Source organism: Anomaloglossus baeobatrachus, chromosome 5 (genome assembly GCF_048569485.1).
Source record: "Anomaloglossus baeobatrachus isolate aAnoBae1 chromosome 5, aAnoBae1.hap1, whole genome shotgun sequence".
Lineage (NCBI taxonomy): Eukaryota > Metazoa > Chordata > Amphibia > Anura > Aromobatidae > Anomaloglossus > Anomaloglossus baeobatrachus.
In genome coordinates this window covers 503,563,330-503,584,584 of record NC_134357.1, presented here as the reverse complement: position 1 = coordinate 503,584,584, position 21,255 = coordinate 503,563,330, and positions in this window count along the sequence as shown.

The following is a 21,255-nucleotide window of genomic DNA, read 5'->3' as shown; positions in this document are numbered from 1 at the left end:
CAGCCACCCCAGAAAATGTCGCTTTCATAGAAGCGCCATCTTCTGGCGCTGTATCCAACTCTTCCAGCTGCCCTGATGCCGGGTGGCTCACTGGGTAATAATGGGGTTAGTGCTAGCTGTATAGCTGGCCCTAAGCCCGAAATTCATGGTGTCACGCCAATATTAGACATGGCCACCATGAATTTCTAGTAAAGATAAAAAAAAAACACACAGAAAAATATTTTTATTAGAAATAAAACACAACACAATTAGTGACTCCATCTTTATTGAAATAAAGAACCCCCCTCCACAGTAATCCTGGGTCAAGGGTCCCGCGCCGTCCAATCCGGATCCAATATCATCTGATCGGTTTGCTGGAAGGCAAAGCGATCAGATGATGTGTCAGGTTCTAGGGGCTGAAGCACATCACACATCAGCTGATTGTATAAAAGCCGTTTATACAATCAGCAGATGCATCGGTGCAAAAAAAAAAAAAAAAATACTCACTTATGTGCTGATTACCGGCAGCTCCTGGAGCGATGGGGCGGGAGTCTGATCCTGTCCGATCGCTGCAGCAGCTGCCGGTAATCAGGGATGAAGTCTCCTGACGCATCCGCTGATAGCTTAAACCGGCCGGGCGCCCGCGTCACCGCGATACTTACGATCACCTGATGCGTCAGGTGACTGCATCAGGTGATCCATCGCCAGGTCCTGCATCTATCGGAGATGTCCCGGCCGTCTGCACACAGCCGGAGCGGCGATACCGTGAGAGGAGATGGGAGCGGGCATGGCACCGGGACCCTGCAGACAGGTGAGTATAACTTTTTTTTTTTCTACTGTTAACTTTTGTTTTCGCAGCCGCTTCCACCTCCCGCCCAGACATGGCGCCGCATGGCAGCATACATGCACAGGACGGGAGGTGGACGCGGCAGTGACGGCACCGGGAGGATTCACGCTTCTGTGTTTACTGACAGAAGGAATCCTCTTCCTGTACATGTCACTTTACTACCCACCTCCTACGTTTATAGCTGCCTTTTTTGGTCTTAGAAACGCACCAAAACGCAGTTATTTGCGTTTCTCATTGCGTCTTTCAACATCCCATTGCACTCAATGGATGAAAAGCGCAGTGAAAAACGCGGGAAGAATTGACATGCTGCGTTTTTGTGGCACCACAAAAACGCAGCTGAAAAAAAATGCTGTGTGCAGACAGCAAAAATGAAAACTCATAGACTTTGCTGGGGAAGCAAAGTCATGCAGTTTTCTGAGCAAAAACGCACCCGAAAAACTGCACAAAAACGCCGCAAAAAACGCACTGTGTGAACTTACCCTAAAATGGACCAGTTTATCATGAGGGACAAACAGGAGATTACTATCTCCTTACTATACAAAGATTTGAGAGCAGTATTGGTTCCATTGCACTCTGACCAGGTCTTGGGAGCATGGGCACGGCAATTGGAGGACACAGAAGCAGGGGATAAGATATTACAAGGATGGATGAGGATGAGGAAGGAGGTTATTAATGAGGGATGGAGGGACACACAATACAGGTTAATACATAGAGCAATTTATGGCTTTAACACCCCAAATAAGCAAAAGGTGGATAAACTAGATCACTGCCCCAAATGTCAAAGGCCAAAAACGGATCTATACCATGGGATCTGGCAGTGTCCAGAAAGCCAGAAATTTTGGGGAAGGGTACGGACACTCATAATGAATATTTGGGAAGTGGAAATGGACCCATTGTTATGGATCTTCCATTATAGGAACAAAGAAAAGGAAGGAGGAGATAAGCAGGGGATTATGATATCAAGACTGTTTCATAGTGTAGCTATGATAGGCAAAAAGGCTTTATTGCGCAAATGGCTCCAGGGGAACGTACCATCGGAAGAAGAGGTGTTGGGACAGATTAAATTGTTGCTCAAAATTGAGCAGTTGGAAACAGAAAGAAACAAAGATGATCTAACGGGTAAATGTTTTAAAAAATGGAGGAGATTCATAATACAACAATGTGGGGAGGCAGAAATACGAACAATAATATCCCCTTTTACCAATACGGAATGGTATCTACTGGAAGACATTCAAGGTATACTGGGAAAGCTGAAACTACGTACACAGCGGAGACATGATAGTAGGGTGTGATGATTCTCTCAGAAAACTGGGGCTTCTATTGGGTGATAAAATATAGAGCAGTTATATGTTTTCGCGTGACTAGACTAAGGTGTTTATGTATTAAATTGTTTGGGAGGGGTACACTGGGAACATATGGGTAAACCGGAAAGGTGAATTATACCTTGTTATATTGTTTGACATGATGTAATGAGTATGAAAACTGAAATAAAAATTTGTGTTTAAAAAAAAAAATTTAAAATAAGGGACGATTACACTACAAATATCAAACCATTTAGCTTAAAAGGGGTTGTCCGGTCTAGAATGACAAGTGTGCAGTCTGTTTATGTGTCACTCTATGACTGCAGACCTGTGAATCCTTCCGCGCACTCACAATGGTCAAGTATGTGATATGCAGACTCCGGGCCAGAACTCGTCTAGTGAGTACGACCTCGCTTAATGCACTTGTATTGGCACCTCCTAGACGGTTCTAGCTTGGACTCTGCATATCGCATACTTGACCGCCGTTCCCGGCACAGACACTAGAGAATCCTCGTAGTGCACAGTGAGTGCACTTGCAGGAATCACAAATCTGCACTTACACAGTGACACACAGAGGGACTGCAGACTTGTCATTCTACACTGGACAACTTTAATATTTGCTTCAACATCTATTTTTTAAAATGCTAATGAGGGGGCTTTGGTGCACCCTTGGCATGACCTATGCCTTGGTGCACTCTTATTTTTGCATATGAAAGCCAGTCCCTTGTGTTGATTGACAGCGCTCACTTAGTAAGAGTGGTAAAATCAGACATACAAGCTGATATTAGACAGCACACACTTACTATTGGAGCGCTGTCAATAAAAACAAAAGACTTGAGTTCCGGATCCGGTCCTGGCTGAGGTGGAAGCTTAGAAGAGAAGCTCCTGCCACCCCTCACAGAAACCGACTAAAAAAAGCCCCCCCGGACGAGCCACCAAACAGAGAGCAGCACAGGAGGTTACCTAAAGCAGCCAGCTATGGAACGGTACCTCCTGAGAAGCGCTGGGAGCGGTGAGGGAGCCTGGAGAAGCTGTGACATGGATGGGCAGTGCAGAGGAGAAGATAACATTATGGCGCCAACGAGCCTGATGGGGGAGGAGCCTGAGCACATGGTGCGAGACACAGAAAAGCAAACACAGAGCTGGAGGGGGAGAGATAAGGGCGCTATGAGCGAGGAGACAGGAGATAAGGAAGATATGAGCAAGGAGTCACAGGAGGACACAGCAGGAGAGAGGTGGATGCAGGGGTCTGATGAGGGTGGATCGCAATGGGAGGATGAAGGAGATGTGGAGGCAGAGGGGAGAGAAGATGCAGGCAAAGCAGGGCAGCTCAGAGACACAGCAGTGTTGGAGGATGAAACTGACAAACAGCACAGGGAGATTAATCCCACTCAGACACACAGGAAGTCAAATGCAAGAATTAATAGTACCCCCTACAAAGGAAACAAAAAACAGCTTACTACACCAACATCACAAGCCTGCAAGTTATTGGGGGAGAAAGGTAGTGGCCCAGTCCAGACAAAGAGAACTAAGAAAACAGCACCACCTGCAGGCCAAGACAAGTACACACAAAAGCTTAATGTGGACTATAAAAAACTGGCTGAAGAAGTGACATCACACTTGTCAAAAGAGATTAAAGTGGCTATTGAGGCAGCCATACAAACGTCATTAGCTAATATGCAAAAACAGATAAATGCCCATGCATCTAGACTGGCAGAATCAGAGCAGTGAATATCTGACTCCGAGGAGACAATACTGGCTATGCAAGCACAAATAGCAGCTCTAGCAAAATCTAATGAATACTTGAAGGATAAAGCGGAAGATTTGGAAAACAGATCGAGACGAAACAACCTACGTATAGTCGGGTTACCAGAGTCTGTGTCGATTGGACAGTTGGATAATATATGCGAGTTGGAGCTACCGCAGGCCCTGGGCATAAAGGCGAAATTCAGAGTTGAAAGAGCCCACAGAGTGGGGCCACTGAGACACCAGGAGGCGAATAAGGGAGAGGGCCAAAACTCAAACAAGAATACCCCGATAAGAGCCAGACAGGTGATTGTCAAGTACCTTGATTATAAGCATAAGGAGGAAATATTGAGGGCCTTTAGAGAACGAAAGCGTCCACTACAATATCAAGGCAACAGACTCCTAATTTTTGGAGATTATTCAGCTGAAGTATCCAGAAGGAGAAAAGATTTTAGCAAAATTTGCTCATTTCTGTACAACAAAAAAGTAAAGTGCCAGTTACTATACCCTGCTACACTGAAAGTTAGAAACCCCAATGGCTCGTTTGTATACTACAAGGACTACAAAGAAGCAGAAAACATTCTCATGGCAGAGCTCGACAAGACTAGGTCAGAAAGGCAAGAAAAAGGAGTTAGTGGAGAAGGGAATAATAGAAGAGGATCCCCCACAAGCTCAGGAAGAGATGTGGGACGTCTTGGGGGACAAAAGCAAGTCGAGACCAGGGAGGAAAGGAGGCTAAGCCCGGGTCAACAGCATAATTCTCGCCCGGAACACAGGAACCAACCCTTGGAGAGAAACCATGATACCTGAACTGGAAATCACTCATTATTTTTCCTTTTTTTGACTGTTTGTTTTTTTCCAAACAGGAAGAGGCGTTGAGGAGGATGCGTTATGGAGAGAGGGATGGGGAGGTGAGAGGAGGAGGGGGAAGGGAGAAAAGAGAGGAAAACATTCCAAAGTCTGGGTCCTCTCCCCCCCTCTTTTTTTTTCTTCCTTCTTTCTTCATCTTCTTTCCCCTTGGTCTATTTTCTTTTTCTCCTTTGTCCAGGAACGTCATCCAAATTCAAATGAAGTGGGCTTGTTCTGGGCGGACTGATGGCTACCTGGAGTCAGAGATAAGTAGGACTGGAGAATCTTGCTGAGGTTTTGACATACTGTGCTAATTTTTGCATAATTTTCAAAGGCTTATTCAAGTTAGTCCGGGGATAGAATATATATTTTATGGGGGGTGATTAGGGAGCTACATATTTTGGCTAGGAATAGGGGAACTCACCAACGTGGCGGAAAGCGCCGTGGATTTCTCGGAAGGGAAAATATGTTTTACAGTTACATGCTTTTTGTTGTATTTGTTATATTTGCAAGGTGAGGAAAGGGAGTGTCAATTTTGTGGTACCAACTGTGATTCTAGTGTCGAACATCTCGTCTTCCTTGATGCAGGGGCCCATAGGGGAGGGAGTAGTAAAAGCAGAATACACAGGTAAACATGATACAGATAACTACGTGGAATGTTAAAGGGCTGAGATCACCTAACAAACGAGCAATGATATTGAGACATCTGAAAAGACTAAAGACAGACATTGCCTTATTACAGGAAACCCACTTGGGGGGGAGGACTTTTTCCGCATGAAGAAACATTGGGTGGGCACCGTCTACGGGGCAGCGGCACAAGGTAGAAAAGCGGGCACTATGATCCTAATAAATAAACAATTCAGTCATGAGGTAGTGGCACATGAGGCAGACGACCATGGAAGGTTGCAGCACTTAACAATCGTTAGTCCAGTGGGTAAACTCAGTATTTATAATGTCTATGGCCCAAATTCACAACAAATCACGTTCCATGATGGCATAAAGGCCACCATATTAGCAGATGGGGAGGCTAACATTATAGTAGGAGGCGATTTTAACACCGTCCCAGACTCAGCTGAAGATAGGAGGAGGGGCGAGGAGGGGACAGCTAATGTGGGCAGGAGTTTAGACAATAGGGATGTAACATTAGAAGACGTAGGACTGAAAGACATCTGGAGACTAACTCACCCACATGACAGAGAGTATACACACTTCTCTCACCCTCATGATAGCTGGTCACGTATTGATCAGTTCTGGATCTCGCAAGATTTACTGAGTGGAACGCAAGATTGTGTGATAGAGAATATGGTGATCTCTGATCATAGTCCGGTGAGATTGGGCATTAGAGAGAAATTCAGGAGAGGTACCGATATCATATGGAGATTCCCATCGTTCCTTCTCAGGCAAGATAATTTCCACAAGGTGCTGCAGGAGTGGTGGGGAGAATTCGCAGAGGACAATAAGGAACATAGAGAGTCCCCAGTGATTTTTTGGGAAACGGCAAAAGCGGTCCTAATGGGTCGTCTGGTGGGGTACGCAGCCACGATCAAACGGAAAACCAATGAGAATTATAATTTCCATAGTGAAGCAGTACGGGTAGCATATACAAATTATGTGACAAATAGATCTCCCATGACAAAAGGCAGATGGCTGGAGGCAAAAGAGGGATTTGACGAATGGGCCAAAAAAAAGGAACAACTATTCTGGTCGCACAAGGAGGTTGACTTACATAGGTTTGGCAACAAGGCGGGGAGGATGTTGGCCAATCTGGCAAGGGGCAGCAGAAAAATTACAGTGATTTCTAAACTGAAAACAAAGGGGGGAGAGGTGACTACGGATCCTAAGGACATTAATAAACTGCTGGGAGATTACTATAGAAAACTATATGGGTCAGGGAATAACGACATGACTGATGAGGCAGAGTGGCTAAGACAAGCCCAAATGCCTAGCTTGACGGAGGAAGATTTGAGTGCCTTAAACGCAGATATCACAGTAGAGGAGGTGATGAGAACAATTGGGGAGCTTAACACCAACAAGGCACCGGGACCTGACGGTTTTAACAGTGAATTCTATAAGGCTCTGAAGGATCTGATCTCGCCGGATCTAACCTCAGTCTTTAATGCTTTCCTGGGAGGGGCGGAAATACCCAAAAATTCCAACATAGCATATATTAAATTACTCCCCAAGGGAACCAAGGACCTGGATGATCCCTCTAGTTATAGACCTATATCGCTCATAAATCAGGATTTAAAAATTATGTCCAAGATCATGGCTAATAGACTGGCCGAGATCTTACCTAGGATCATTACGAACCACCAGGTGGGGTTTATTAAGGGGAGAAATGCAGTCACCAATATCCGAAAGACAATTCTAGTGGTAGACGCGGTTAGACTGGGTCTCACTGAGGGAGGGGCTAGACCTGCCCTAGTTACACTTGATGCAGAAAAAGCATTTGACAATGTAAATTGGAGGTAGTTAGACAGGGTAATGGAGGCCATAGGGATTGTAGGCAAGATGAGACTTTACATTAGAAACCTTTATGCCAACTCGGGAGCTAGGGTACACACTCCGGGCTTTCTATCAGACGTGTTCCTTTTGATGAAGGGAACAAGACAGGGTTGCCCATTATCTCCTTTTTTATTCAACCTGGCAATCGAGCCGTTGTCAAGAATACTACAGGGACAAAATAGCTTTAAAGGAATCAAGATAAGGGGTTCAGAAGTAAAGACAGCACTTTTTGCTGATGACATCATACTTTATATGGGGGACCCCGATGCGGATTTGCCACAGACTCTTGCCTTGATTGAAAAATTTGGCTCATTCTCCGGTTTCAAACTGAACAAAAAAAGTGCGAGATCATGTTCCTAAAGGGGCATCATGGGACAATGGGGGGACAAATAAGGGATGGCTGTCTATGTGGAATTCCTATAGCACAATCTTCAATTAAATACCTGGGAGTGCATATAGGAAGATCGGTGGAAACAATCTATAACTTGAACTATGGACCGCTAATCAGGAAAATCATAGTTCAATTAAAGGGATGGAAAGGTCTGCCACTTCCATTACTGGCAAGATGCCACCTGATAAAAATGATGAGCTTTCCTAGGCTGCTGTATCCCTTCCAGACAATCCCGCTATTGCTAAAACTAAAGGATGTGAATAAGCTCAACTCCGCGTATACAGAATTTGTGTGGAGGGGAAGGAAACCCAGAATAAAGCTGCGTACGCTGATGAAGTCAGCAGAGGAGGGAGGTCTAAACTTTCCAGATGTCCAAGGGTATAATCTTGTATGTATCATGAGGCATGTAATTGATTGGGTGAGAGGAACGAGTAGGCACTCAGATCATGCGATGGAAACTAAATATGCGTCACCGTGGGATCTGGCGTCCATTCTGCACTCCCCACTATCCAGGGTTGAAGGGCACATAAGGAACTCATTTATATTCCGAGACACCATGCTAACATGGAAGTCGGTAAGGAAAAAACTGGGGCTCTCATGGAAAGTGTCCAAGTACTTGAACCCCTGGGCATTCCCAAATTTTCCCCTGGGACGAGAAAACAAGCTATTTACTAGATGGAAAGAGAGGGGAGTCAGGAGAATGATAGCTGTTATGAATGTGGAAGACAGGAGGTGGATGACAGGTCGGGAAGTGTTGGATAAGTACAACCTTAATAGCTCACATATCATCCAATATGAACAATTGAAACATGGAATAATAGGAGACCTTGGTGTGGTTGGAAGAGAGCTGAACAGAAGTTCGATTGATGAGTTACTGGAATGTGATGTAACAAGTATAAATGTCTCTAAAATTTATCGATCGCTAAGGGGGGTGCTTATTTCACGGGAGGATAGTCGGACTTTAACAGCGTGGGGGAAACAATTGGGAAGGGAAGAAGTGGTGGATGATATACTGAGAGGATGGGTACAAGTGCGGAAACATATTACCAATGAGAGATGGAGAGACACTCAATTCAGAATTCTACATAGGGCCATTATGGGTTTCAACATACCAGGTAGGGATAGGTGGTGTCCTAAGTGTCAAAAAGAGAAAACGGATATGCTGCATGGGCTATGGGAATGTGAGACAATCGCTAGGTTCTGGAACCAAGTCAGACTATTTGCCCAGTCAACATGGGGAATTTTCAGCAAACTAGACTTAATGGTGTGGATTTTCCACTCCTTTGAGGGAGGAGTAGGAGGAGGACCGAGCACGCAGGAAAAGAGGAAATACGCAATAACGCATGACATAGCCATGATAGCTAAGCGTTGCATCTTAAAACACTGGATTCAAAGGGAGGGCCAATCCATAAAGGAGGTTATGGGCGAACTACACAACCTTCTGAAGTGGGAAAAACTAGAAGCGGAGAGGGATAAAGATGGGTTGACAGCCAAGTTTTTTGTGAGATGGAGACATTTTATTGAAAGCCAATTCACACAGGGAGAAATAATTAACCTGATGGCACCTTTTGTTCACTCGGAGTGGTATATCCTGAGCGATATCCAGGACAGCCTGGGTAAACTGAGAATCACCTAGGAGGGGGCTCTGGAGGGAGGGGGAGACGAGACGGTTGGGAATACCAAGGCACGCTAGCAAAATTGAAATTATTCAGGGACGACACAGAGATTTAACGAATTGTATTGCATATGTTATATTATATATTATATTTCATTACCTTTGTTTTGGTTTAATGTTACTGTATACTATCTTAAATCGAACAGCAGCATGGAACTCCAAATTGGGGTATCACCCACGTCTATGTCACATTTTGTCAGACGAATGTTCTTCTTTTGCAATGATACTTGTCATGTTTTTACAAATTTGAAAAATCAATAAAAAACGTTTTGGAAAAAAAAACCAAAAGACTTTAAAATACAAATATGAGGGCATAACGGTGCACCGAAACAAAGACCACCCCAACAGTGCACCAAAGCACAGACCACAGCAACCGTGCACCAACGCAAAGACCACACCAATGGTGCATCAAAGCACAGACCACACCAATGGTGCACCAAAGCAAAGACCACATCAACCGTGCACAGAAGCAAAGACCACACCAATGGTGCACCAAAGCAATGACCACACCAACCATGCACCGACACAAAGACCACACGAATGGTGCACCGAAGCAAAGACCACACCAATGGTGCATTGAAACACAGACCACACCAACGGTGCACCAAAGCACAGACCACACCAACCGTGCACAAAAGCAAAGACTACACTAATGGTGTACCAAAGCAAAGACCACACCAACCGTGCACCAACGCAAAGACCATACCAATGGTGCACCAAAGCACAGACCACACCAATTGTGCACCAAAGCAAAGACCACATCAACCGTGCACAGAAGCAAAGACCACATCAATGGTGCACCAAAGCAATGACCACACCAACCATGCACCGACACAAAGACCACACGATTGGTGCACCGAAGCAAAGACAACACCAATGGTGCACCGAAGCAAAGACCACACCAATGGTGCATTGAAGCACAGACAACACAAACGGTGCACCAAAGCACAGACCACCCCAACCGTGCACAGAAGCAAAGACCACACCACTGGTGCACCAAAGTAAAGACCACACCAATGGTGCACCAAAGCAAAGACCACACCAACACCAACTGTGCACTGAATCAAAGAGCACACCAACTGTGCACTGAAGCAAAGACCACACCAACTGTGCACTGAAGCAAAGACCACACCAACTGTGCACCGAAGCAAAGACTACACTAATGGTGCACCAAAGCATAGACCACACCAATAGTGCACCAAAATGCCCTCATTTGCAGATTAAATAAATGTAGATTTTTCTGCTAATATTAAAGGGAACCTGTCAGCTGACATTGTGGACCTCAATGCTGTCTAGTGTGGATGACGTAGGACGCGTCATGCACCCAGGCTTCTTGAAGAAGGACAAAGATGGCCGAAAGAGGAGGCACCACACCCGGAGAATGGAGACACCCATCCGACCAGTCTGCACAGCACCACCCTTTAGGTGAGTATTATAAAGTGATTTTTACATTCTACACAACGGCCTGGGCTGTTATATATAACATGTTAGGATACTGTATATAAGAAAACTCAGGAAAAGCAGAGTCATGATCCAGAATTATGTTTAAAAAGGTATAACTTTATTAAATACAAAATTCATTAAAATGACACACAGTAAGAGCGGAGATAAGGTGCAAGGAGCAGCAATAATACCACAGTAAGAGTTGTTGGTGAGCACAAATATTCAAAGTGACATACAGTGCAGAATGTGTAAGATGAACCGTTAGCCAACAGAAAGGTATATCCCACTTATGATAGAGATGGTATTCGCGTGGTAGTACTGATGTCTGGGTCAGCCAAATCTATTAAGCACGATGTAATATCACCAGTCAGTATGGGAATCACCATACCACCATCATAAAGGTAGTAAATATAGCATATACTAGAGTCAATAACAAGAAAACACATGTGGCATTAAAGTCATATGTCTATAGTACGGTGGCAGGAAGAAGAGTCCCAATTACTAAGTGGAAAAGTATTCCCAGTGTAGTGGTGTGAAGCCCCACAGGTGTTGTGTCGGTGCATTACCTTCAGGGACTCCACTCAGCTGGATCTGGTCACAGGTAGGAGATCTTCTTCTTGTCGTGACGCCACTCTCAGTATTGCGGCCAGTAGGGACCGCCACTGCAGGTTGAGGGATGCCTGGGGCTGATGGTGAGTGCAGTTAGTTGGAATAGCCTCCTGAGAGTGAGGCAAGCCCCAGGGCCCTGTGTAGGTGTGTAGAACTACAAGGCGCAGAATGACTCAACACAGGCAGGATGTCTTTCAGGGTTTTTACTCACAGTTGATGGCAGGGTGAGTGACCCGGGCGTAGCTGGGATGAACCAAGTGGGAACCAGGTGTCCTTCAGGCTGACTTGTGAGGGTGACTACTAACTCGCCTTCCTTAGCCCTTGGTGGTTTGGGGTAACCCCGACTTTGAGTCCCTATGGGGGTCACCCAGGGAAGATGCTGCAGCCTCTCTCCCCTTCGTTTGCCGTTTGCTTGTCGCCTGGACCAGGCCACTCCAGCTGCTTGCCTCCTGTGACCTATGGGCCCTAACTGTGGCTACGTGGCTGCGGCTTTTGTGGTGTTGTGGCGTGGGCTTTGAGAGCCCCACACCGGCAGGTTTAGCAAAAGAAAGCTGGATCTATCTCCGCTTCGGGATCTGCCGCCCGTTTGGGCCTGGTACTCTCTAGCAGTCTCCTTACTTCCCACTCCATGCCCTCTCTTTAGCTGAAGATGGATTTCGGGTAGCCCTCCTAGTTGACCGTTCTCCCCCGTCAGTAGCCACTGCGCGGGCGCTGTCAGACTGCACAGCCCCAGGGATCTGCTCCTCACTCGAGCTCCCTGGACTCTACACTGCACCGGCTCACATCTGGGACCTTCACTGCTGCTCCTGTCTGAGCTTCACTTTCCTGCTCCTCACTCCTCCACACTCTGCTGCAGACTCTAGACTGTTTACTCCTCCTTCTCTTTTCCCTTTTGTGCCTGCCTACGCCACCTAGCAACCAGACTCTCTTACCACACCCCTTGAGAGGAGATGGAGGCTTTTGGCCCCCTCCACTATTCCAGTGAAGGTGAAGGCTTTTCCCCCTCCTGGGATCCCCAGGGGTCCTCTCATGGGTACATGTGTGAGACCTGATCACTATGCGCCTGTGTTCCACACCCCGGTCAGCCTTCTGGATTACCTGTATTGTACTGTCCCCAGCATGGGTGCAGTACTCAGTGGTGCCTGACCAGGTCAGGGGCGCCACATTCCCCCTTAGTTATCACCAGCACGTCCTCGGGCTGCAAGACAACATTTTAAAAATGCATAAAACATTAAAACATGTAAAACATTTTTAAAAGCACCAGGTACCATACATCACCACCCTCCACCCACAAGTCCGTTAACCCACCCAAAACCCTCTCACGTTGGCCGCGCCTTCAGCCACTTCTGGCAGGATGTAGAGGCGGCTTTCATGGGCTGGTGGTTTCAGGGTATACCTGGCCTGGTGGATCCGCGCCTTCAACCTCTTCTGGCAGGATGTAGAGGCGGCCTCCACAGTTGGTGCTGACCAGGTACCCTCTTTGTGGTGGAGAGCCAGGCCCCATAAACAGGCATGCTCTCTGGTCGCAGGTGAGCCAAGGCCCTATATACGGACGGGCTCCTCCTGGTTGCAGACGAGCCAAGCCCCTAAACAGGCTGACTCTGGTGGTGGTGGTGCCCTTTTGGTGTAACTATTTACACTGCGAGAGTTTGTGGCTATAGCCAGTTCATAGCCTTAAGGTTTATTTCTCACAATAGTTTATGTGGGCACATTCTTGAACTTTAAAACGTTGCAAAACAAACTTTCCAAACTGGTCAAAACTTGCTGTACTTTACTTGAACTTAGGCAGATTCCTCTTCACCAGGGCTTGGGCCTGTAGGGCTGCGGCACCTGTTGGTTTCTTGACCTTTTTCCTCATCTGTAGTTGTCTCTTCATTAGGTCTTTGGTCTTTTCTTTCTTTATGGCTGTCTTTCCTTTCTTCTTTGGGACATGGTACTACATCTAGGGCATACCAGCCTCTTTCGCCTTGATGCAGGGTAAACTGTACGGAGTCTCCTGTACGCAGGTTCCTTCCAGGATGTCCTCTGGGCAAATTAGCTCTGACGTCTCTCCTATTGACAAAAATACCTTCTTTTATACCAGGTGCTACGATGAACCCGTATCCTGACTTGAGGCTGAAGTCCTCCACTACTCCTCTGCAAAGGGGTCCTCTGGCCTGGGCTTTGGCTCTTCTCAGGAACCTTTTCTCCTGTAGGTCTCTGGCCGTGACTTCTCTCTGCTCTGGGGATGGCGGTGCAGGGGAAAACTGGGTTCTGCTGCGGCGCTGTGTCTTGCAGGCTAGATTCTGCGAAGTGCAGCTTACAAGCTCCCAGGTGGGGCGGTTGGGCAGGTCTTCTTCCGCAGGCGGTGTTAGGTCTTCCTCGTCCCAGCGGGAATATGGCAGCATTTCTGGCTCTGGGACTAGCACTGCTGCTGGCTCCGGGGGCAACTCCTCAGCTTCTTGCCCTCCTCTCCCCCTTAGTTCTTCGCTGCACTCTGGTCGTGGCAGCACTGGGGATGAGTGTTCCTCAGCTGGCCCAGGCGGTGGACTCTTCAGCGTGGTTGCTGCAGGGGTTGCCTTAGGGGTGTTCGGAGGGAGCATGTATCGGTCCACCATCTCCTGTGGGAACTTAGCCTCCAGGTCAGCCTTCAGCTGCCAGTATGCGGAGTCTTCACCTATCAGGGATTTCCTAGTAGGGACTTCCTTAGGCTGGGGAGCGGTGTCTGCTCTGGCCTTGCAGGCCGGGGTAAATGATGATGCAATCTCTTGGCGGGCCGCGCCCTGTATGGCGGCGGCCTGGTCTTGGCGGGCCGCGCCCTGTATGGCGGCGGCCTGGTCTTGGCGGGCCGCGCCTGGCATGGCGGCGGCCTGGTCTTGGCGGGCCGCGCCTGGCATGGCGGCGGCCTGGTCTGTGCGGGCCGAGCCTGGCGTGGCGGCGGCCTGGATCTGCGTCGCTGTTGCGGCCAGTTCTTGGCGGGCCGGACTGGGCGTTGCTGCAGGGACCGGGTCTTGGTGGGCCGAGCAGGGCATCGCTGCGGCGGCCGGAGCTTGGCGGGCCGAGCAGGGCATCGCTGCGGCGGCCTGGGCTTGGCGGGCCGAGCAGGGCATCGCTGCGGCGGCCGGGGCTTGGCGGGCCGAGCAGGGCATCGCTGCGGCGGCCGGGGCTTGGCGGGCCGCACCTGGCATGGCTGCGGCCTGGCTCAGCGTCGCCGCGCCGGGCGCCTCTTCTGGGACCGCGGTCGTAGCAGCAGGGGTTGGAGCACTTGCGCTGGCCGGGGCAACTCTGGACTCACCCATCGGTGGCACCATCGGGATCTGAGTCGTCGCCGCTCGATCTGGCAGGCGTCGCGCGGCTCCCTCCTCGTAGGTCCGAACCGCCGCAGCCATCTCCAGAAGTTCCGTGCGTCCCTCACTGAGCTGTCGCATGATCCTGGCCTCCAGCTGATCGCAGAAGATAGCAAGCTCCCGGCACCACCAGGCAGCAGAGCCTGGTTCTGGGTATCCACGTCCGGACTCCATCTCTTTTCTCTGCAGCAGCAGGCTTGTGGCTCCCTTTCCTTCCCGCCGTCTCTGGACGCTTCCGCTCTCTTCACAAGCGAGGTCAGAACTCTGCAGGGGATCTCTGGGTAGCCACACCTCTTCGTGGGCGGTAACTTCTCCCAGCGCGGGCTGCTGTTGTTTTTCGGCGCGCTTTTCATGGTGGCAATATGGCGGCGCTTCCAATTTTTCAAGCGGACCGCCCAGGCACATGGTCACCTGTCTGAACAGGTCTAGTCCTTATCCTGTTCGTGACGCCAGATGTGAAGCCCCACAGGTGTTGTGTCGGTGCATTACCTTCAGGGACTCCACTCAGCTGGATCTGGTCACAGGTAGGAGATCTTCTTCTTGTCGTGACGCCACTCTCAGTATTGCGGCCAGTAGGGACCGCCACTGCAGGTTGAGGGACGCCTGGGGCTGATGGTGAGTGCAGTTAGTTGGAATAGCCTCCTGAGAGTGAGGCAAGCCCCAGGGCCCTGTGTAGGTGTGTAGAACTACAAGGCGCAGAATGACTCAACACAGGCAGGATGTCTTTCAGGGTTTTTACTCACAGTTGATGGCAGGGTGAGTGACCCGGGCGTAGCTGGGATGAACCAAGTGGGAACCAGGTGTCCTTCAGGCTGACTTGTGAGGGTGACTACTAACTCGCCTTCCTTAGCCCTTGGTGGTTTGGGGTAACCCCGACTTTGAGTCCCTATGGGGGTCACCCAGGGAAGATGCTGCAGCCTCTCTCCCCTTCGTTTGCCGTTTGCTTGTCGCCTGGACCAGGCCACTCCAGCTGCTTGCCTCCTGTGACCTATGGGCCCTAACTGTGGCTACGTGGCTGCGGCTTTTGTGGTGTTGTGGCGTGGGCTTTGAGAGCCCCACACCGGCAGGTTTAGCAAAAGAAAGCTGGATCTATCTCCGCTTCGGGATCTGCCGCCCGTTTGGGCCTGGTACTCTCTAGCAGTCTCCTTACTTCCCACTCCGTGCCCTCTCTAGCTGAAGATGGATTTCGGGTAGCCCTCCTAGTTGACCGTTCTCCCCCGTCAGTAGCCACTGCGCGGGCGCTGTCAGACTGCACAGCCCCAGGGATCTGCTCCTCACTCGAGCTCCCTGGACTCTACACTGCACCGGCTCACATCTGGGACCTTCACTGCTGCTCCTGTCTGAGCTTCACTTTCCTGCTCCTCACTCCTCCACACTCTGCTGCAGACTCTAGACTGTTTACTCCTCCTTCTCTTTTCCCTTTTGTGCCTGCCTACGCCACCTAGCAACCAGACTCTCTTACCACACCCCTTGAGAGGAGATGGAGGCTTTTGGCCCCCTCCACTATTCCAGTGAAGGTGAAGGCTTTTCCCCCTCCTGGGATCCCCAGGGGTCCTCTCATGGGTACATGTGTGAGACCTGATCACTATGCGCCTGTGTTCCACACCCCGGTCAGCCTTCTGGATTACCTGTATTGTACTGTCCCCAGCATGGGTGCAGTACTCAGTGGTGCCTGACCAGGTCAGGGGCGCCACAGTGGAAGCGCAGGCATCCAAAACCCAGCACACATAAGTGAGATTAGTTAAGTCAGCTGCACGTTAGAGCTGCGCTGCAGCCACCAGATCACTAAGTTACATGCAGTCACAAGTGCTCACCCATAATGTAAAAGTTGCGGTAGATGCTGTCCAGGGAGCCCCGACGCTGCGTTTTGCGTAAGGCCCCCCGAGGAAGCCCTACGCGAAACGCAGCGTCGGGGCCACCTGGACAGCATCTACCGCAACTTTTACATTATGGGTGAGCACTTGTGACTGCATGTAACTTAGTGATCTGGTGGCTGCAGCGCAGCTCTAACGTGCAGCTGACTTAACTAATCTCACTTATGTGTGATGGGTTTTGGATGCCTGCGCTTCCACTACACTGGGAATACTTTTCCACTTAGTAATTGGGACTCTTCTTCCTGCCACCGTACTATAGACATATGACTTTAATGCCACATGTGTTTTCTTGTTATTGACTCTAGTATATGCTATATTTACTACCTTTATGATGATGGTATGGTGATTCCCATACTGACTGGTGATATTACATCGTGCTTAATAGATTTGGCTGACCCAGACATCAGTACTACCACGCGAATACCATCTCTATCATATGTGGGATATACCTTTCTGTTGGCTAATGGTTCATCTTACACATTCTGCACTGTATGTCACTTTGAATATTTGTGCTCACCAACAACTCTTACTGTGGTATTATTGCTGCTCCTTGCACCTTATATCCCCTCTTACTGTGTGTCATTTTAATGAATCTTGTATTTAATAAAGTTATACCTTTTTAAACATAATTCTGGATCATGACTCTGCTTTTCCTGAGTTTTCATATTGTTGGGAGTCTCCACACGTAAATTTCTATGATGTATCTGATGTATCTGATTATATACTGTATATAAGAGCCCACTAGTGGTGGCCGCAGGTTATAGGCCCCAAATCTGCTGACAGGTTCCCTTTAAAGAAGCAATTTGGGCATTTTTCCCCTAAACCTACAGTATGTAAATGTTAGTGTAGTGTAAGGTCTGTGATAATTCTCTCGCCGATCGTTGTTCTCGTGTCCCCGACTCTATGATGACTTCACATGCACAGCTCGTCTCTGCAGACTTCTCTCTTCTCCAGTCTTCTGCAGCACATCTCACCATGGTGCCCTGAAAAATAACATTGTCATTATAATGTTCCCGAATAACAATAACCACAAATGCTGTGCTATAAATAAGCCCTATGCCGTGGACTGAAAAAAATAACTGCTCCTCGCTGTGCTCCCCGCAAAAGAATATTACTCAACACAATCCCTCTTAACGTACATGGCCTCCACACTATCCTCTCCTATAAAATATTCCCACCACACCGTCCCCACTTATATACTATGACCGCCACACTGTCCCCTAATAACCTAAAACGCCACACTGTCCTCCCTTATAAACTATACCCACCACACCTTCCTCAATTATGAAATATGCACACTGTCCTCACATCATGCTGACCCCTCCTCACAATTTCCCTCTCCATATAGAGCTCACACTGCCCTTCTCCATACTGAGCCTCCCATGCTGCCCCTTCTTAATGTGCTCCAAATGCTGCCTGCCCCTTTTCCATAATGAGACCACCATGCTACCTCAATCATCATACAGAGACCACCATGCTGCCCCACTCATCATACAGAGACCACCATGCCGCCTCACTCATCATACAGAGACCACCATGCTGCCCCACTCATCATACAGAGACCACCATGCTGCCCCACTCATCATACAGAGACTACCATGCTGCCTCATGCTTAAAGCTGAGCCCCCCCACACACACTATCTCACGTTTCACACCGAGTCCCCTACATTGCTCCACTCCATACTGAGCCCACCCATGCTGCCCCCTTTCCATACTGAGCCCACCCATGCTGCCCCCTTTCCATACTGAGCCCACCCATGCTGCCCCCTTTCCATACTGAGCCCTCACACTGCCCCTGTTCATAATGAACTCCCAATGCTTCCCCCTCTCCATACTTAGTGAGTTCATACACGCATACCTCCCAACCGTCCCGGATTCTGCGGGACTTGCACGATTTATCAGGTCTGTCCCGCACTCCCGCGGCTCACAGCTGATGTCCCGGCTCCTCCTCTCAGTGGAGTGAATAAATTAAATTAAAGTATCACCGGCTCTGTATTTTTGGGGCGGCCGGGACTCAAACTCGTGGAACTGTGAGTTCATTGTTTCAAAGGCAGCAGCTTTACCACTGAGCTACTGCCTGTATTGAAAGCAATAGGAAGATTTTGTTATCTTGACCTCTATACTGCAGGTGAGACACCAGAAGCAGATTATTCAGCAAAGATGGATGGAGGGATGAATGCAGGGATAGAGGGAGGGATGGATGGATGATAGAGGGATGAATGGAGGGATGAACGGAGGGATAGAGGGAGGGATGAATGGAGGGATAGAGGGAGGGATGGATGGATGATAGAGGGATGAATGGAGGGATGAACGGAGGGATAGAGGGAGGGATGGATGGATGAATGGAGGGATGAATGGACGGATAGAGGGAGGGATAGAGGGATGAATGGAGGGATGAATGGAGGGATGAATGGAGAGATAGAGGGAGGGATAGAGGGAGGGATGGATGATAGTGGGATGGATGGATGATAGAGGGATGGATGATAGAGGGATATATAGATACACGACAGATAATAGATAGATAGAGATAGAATCATAGATAGATAGAGGGATAGAATCATAGATAGCTAGAATCATAGATAGATAGATAGATAGAGAGATAGAATCATAGATAGATAGATAGAGGGATAGAGATAGATAGATAGATAAATACTGTATCTCAATGTTGGTGAAAGAGTCAGATTCATTTGTTCCCATAAAACTACTATAAAGAAATGAGGAAAAAAATACAAATACAATTTTTTTTTATTTTTTTTTTATCTTCACCACCTTGGATTCAAACCAGCAACGTTCAAAACTTGTGTCCAGTAACCTCCTGGCTTTCCTAGCTGCTCTAGCTGTTGAGCCACTAGGATTGATAATGTCAGAGGGAGGATTTCACATAAATGAACCTACAATGCAGCCTCTTACACAGCAGATTACACAGGACACAGCTACATTGTACACAGCAGTGTCTCTATGTCCTGTATTCTAGAAGGAGAGGAAAAGAGGATTTTTTTTTCTTCTAATAAAGTTACTAAAGATAATTAAAAAAAATAGAATAATGTAATTTTATTGCACTTTTTTATAAAATAATAAACATCACAAATCAGCAAATAACATGGACATATTTGGTGTTCCTGTAATCGTAATGACCTGAACAACACAGCGATCAGATTATTTATGGGGATCGGTAAATGGCGGGAAAAAAAAGGCGCAATTTATTATTTTTCTTTATTAAAACCCATAAAAAATGTAATAAAAATGGATCACTGAGGCCGTGTTCACACATAGCGTAAATGCGGCATTTTTTCTGCAGGTGTCCGCGCCACGAGTGCAATAACAATGTTCTCTGATTATTGCGTGTTTGCGGTATTTTTTATACATTGTCCCCCTTATTTGATACATGTTTGTTGCTGATGTGAATCCTGAAGCTTATAAAGACAGAAACACCAAATCCGCACAGTTCAGCGGCGTCTTTCCACGCACCAGGAGCGGAGATTTCAGGACGTCTCATCCACTTTGCTTGGACAATTAGTCCATATTCACATGTAGTGTAAATGCTGCATTTTTTTCTGCTGTTTCTTTGCACATTTATTCTGCTGTGTGTAATTGTCCAAGTAAAGTGGATGTGATTCCATGAAAAGACGCCGCTGAATTCTGCGGTTTTCGGGGGGGGGGGGGGGGGGGGTGTTTCTCTGGAGGTTTCTATGTGGAGCTTAAAAAAATGGAGGAAAAAGCTTCTCTACAATAAAAACACTTAAAAACGCAGATTCACATCTGAACCAAAAACGCATTAAATAATGGAGAAAAGGCAGAAAAAATGCAGCAAAAATGGAAAAAACAGAGAAGATTGTTATTGTGTAGTTTGGTGCAGACAGAAACAAAAAGAAACAGAATTTATGCAACGTGTGAACACAGATTGATAGGCACAAATAAGCAACATGTCATATAGTGACACAGAAATATAAAAAAATTCTGACTGCTATAAATATGAATGAACAGTCCGGGACATCTGCTGAATGACCCTTACTGCCAAATGGGTGTGGCTACGGGTGTGGCTAGGGGCGTGGTCAAAATTTGCCGCAGCGCGCATACTTTGTCCCTCTTTCCTTTCTTGAAAAGTTGGGAGGTATGTACACGGCACTTCTGGGGGGGCACAAGTAGTGTCCAAAACCATCTGAAGTAGATTTAGAAACTTGGCACTCAAGATCAATGTGAATAGTGGCTTTTATTGTGAAGAACTTGTAGGACCAGCACAAGCAGATCATTGCCACATAAACAGCAGCAGACACCACATCATCCCCAGCTACACCGCTCGCCACACTACTATACTGTCTGAGGACCCTCTGCATGCACTGATGAAGGTCTTTTGAAGAAAACATCTGTGCTTGTGCTGGTCCTACAAGTTCTTCACAATAAAACCACTATTCACATTGATCTTGAGTGCCAAGTTTACCCCTCTCCATACTGAGACCCCCAACATACTGAGTCCTTACACTTTTCCCCTTTTGTCACTTGCACTATCCCTCGCTCTATCACCCCTCTACAGCAATAAACTCCCTAACCCCCCATCTACAGCAATAGGCCTCCTAATCCCCAGACTATAGCCTCTGCCTGCCCCTCCCCCACAAACATCACGTTATGGCCTCTGCCTGTCCTTCCCCCACACACATCACGGTATAGCCTCCGTCTGTCCCTCCCCCACACACATCACGCTATAGCCTCTGC